This window comes from Pundamilia nyererei, unplaced genomic scaffold (genome assembly GCF_000239375.1).
Source record: "Pundamilia nyererei isolate P.nyererei 1_Seehausen unplaced genomic scaffold, PunNye1.0 scaffold00364, whole genome shotgun sequence".
Classification (NCBI taxonomy): domain Eukaryota; kingdom Metazoa; phylum Chordata; class Actinopteri; order Cichliformes; family Cichlidae; genus Pundamilia; species Pundamilia nyererei.
This window is the reverse complement of record NW_005187765.1, coordinates 353781-355849: the sequence shown is the minus strand read 5'-3', so window position 1 is coordinate 355849 and position 2069 is coordinate 353781. Positions and strand designations below refer to the sequence as shown.

General features: G+C 42.7%; 1 protein-coding gene across 1 annotated transcript in view; it reads right to left on the bottom strand.

The window, feature by feature from the left end:
* The window catches only part of LOC102193166 (zinc finger protein 239-like), a 68428-nt gene extending 67078 nt beyond the window's left edge, over nt 1-1350 (bottom strand). The window contains exon 1 of the mRNA XM_005752530.2: nt 1298-1350. The gene's annotated coding sequence lies outside the window, so the exon portion shown is untranslated. The remainder of the gene's footprint in view (nt 1-1297) is intronic.
* Between the last annotated feature and the right edge of the window lie 719 nt (nt 1351-2069).

The window sequence follows — 2069 nt, the reverse complement described above, 5'->3', positions numbered from 1 at the left end:
GTAAAGCACTTTGTGCTACATTTGTTCTGTATGAAAAGTGCTTTATAAATAAAGATTGATTGATTGATTTTTTGTAACATCCGTTATGTAAAACACACGCAGAGAAACAGCTGTTTAAGTTCGCCTACATTGGAGATGGCTGACTTTGCAGATCTAAACAGAAAAATAAATGTTTGCCTGTTTCATCTCTGCGTCAGCTACATCAGTCTGAGTGAAAAATGCTTCCACGCCACGTTTATTCTTTTATAGTGTCGTCGCGCCCTCTGTGAGGTCAGGGAGGCACACATGAGGTGAGACGGTACCACAGAGGATTAATCACAGATTACGGCTAATCTGATAGGTCATTACATTTGTTTTCATGATCAACACATTTGGAGAACTGCAGGCATGCTGCATATACGTGTAATATATCCAAAGAATGCTCACAGAATAACACGTATGTACTAAATGCATATGGCAGCAGGCTTGTCCTCTTTAACATTAAAACGTGTCACAGCTTTTCAGAGTTTTTAAGAACGTGTTCAGAGTAAGTTTACATTTGTGGTCATTCACGGCGTTCCTGCGCCTTCCCATGAAATTTCACTGTTCAATACATTCAGACTAATGAAAATTATTATTAGCCATCAATAAACAGCTTAAAAAGCCTTACATGCAACGACGCACTGCTCTTTTACCAGCAGAAGCAGCTGTGCTGTGTTATTACCAAGTGCTGAAACCCTGAATGCATCGCTGATGTTTATTTTCAGCAGTTAAATAATTATTTTTTAACCAGGAGGATTTTTTCTCCATCCTTTCATCCGACCGTTGTCCCACTAAAACCATTTGGCCGACGAGGGGCTTTGCTGTCCCGTATAAAGAACTCAGGTCTGCCCGGAGCAGTTATAAGTCTAGCTGGACAGCGGGGCTTTGTTTTTGTGGCATTTCAATTGTTCAGCCCTCATGTTCCCGCTGATGGGCCTCAAATCAGATTCTGAACAGGCATCTGCGCGGACAGCCATACTGCAGTGGCAGCTTCTTTAATGTCACCAGTTAAACTCAAAACTCTAATTTTTCCTTCTCATGAACGACACTCCTGCAGGCTGTCGGGTGGAATAAAGAAACCTGCATTTAAAGATGGAAAGTTCCCCGAGTTTTGTTTTCCGGTTTCCTTATTTTCCGGTTTGTCGGGACCTCCGACACATCAGTTTGACATCATCCGCAGTCAACAGCGGGAGCACCGCGGAGAGCAGCAGAAGACCTCCTCGGGAGCTAAACCCAAGATTAACTGAGCTCCGATTAAAGTTAGCTCGGTGCTTACCTTCAGATGAAACCGAGAGAAACTCCTCGCCGATGCAGCCGGACGTCTCCTTTCCCCTCATCTTCCGGTTTTCTGGCGAGTGTCAAACAGTAATAGGTGCTTTACCGCCACCTGCTGGTGTGGAGAAACTGAACTCGTTCTTTGACCTCTGTGAGGTTTTCAGTCAGTTTCCCTCCTTCAGCCTCATATTTCTGACAGTGTAACAGAACTCGCCCCGTGGTTTCATTCACTCCACGATAATCCCATTTTTAACATCTCTGTTCTGAACTATGTTTTTTTTAAACCAGTGTGTCATCATATGACAGTTCCTCTCTGCTCAATTCTCCAGTTTTCCTTTAAATCGTGTAAAACCATCCTTGTTTCAGGTTCTGCATTATTAAGCTCTGGATTTCTGTTCCCCTTCAGTGGACACGTTTTGGTGGCTTCTTTTGGTGATTTCTCTGGATTTTTTCTTCTTTTACTCTAAAATGATATTTTAACAGGGTCAAAGTCAGGTGGATAGATATACAGCAATATGAATTAGCAATTTTGGTGACTTAGAAAGTTGTCAGTGAACTGAGCTTCATAGCATGGCCTCTTAACTTCTTGTGAGTGATTATGAGTAACCACAGCTGCTGACTTCTCTGAGGCCAGTTAAATAGGGCTCATTAGACACAAATGCTACAATGGGAAAGTCTATGGAGCTCAGCATAGATCTGAAAAAGCGAATTATTGATTTGGACAAGTCAGGAAAGTCACTTGGGGCCATTTCAAAGCAGCTGCATGTCCCAAG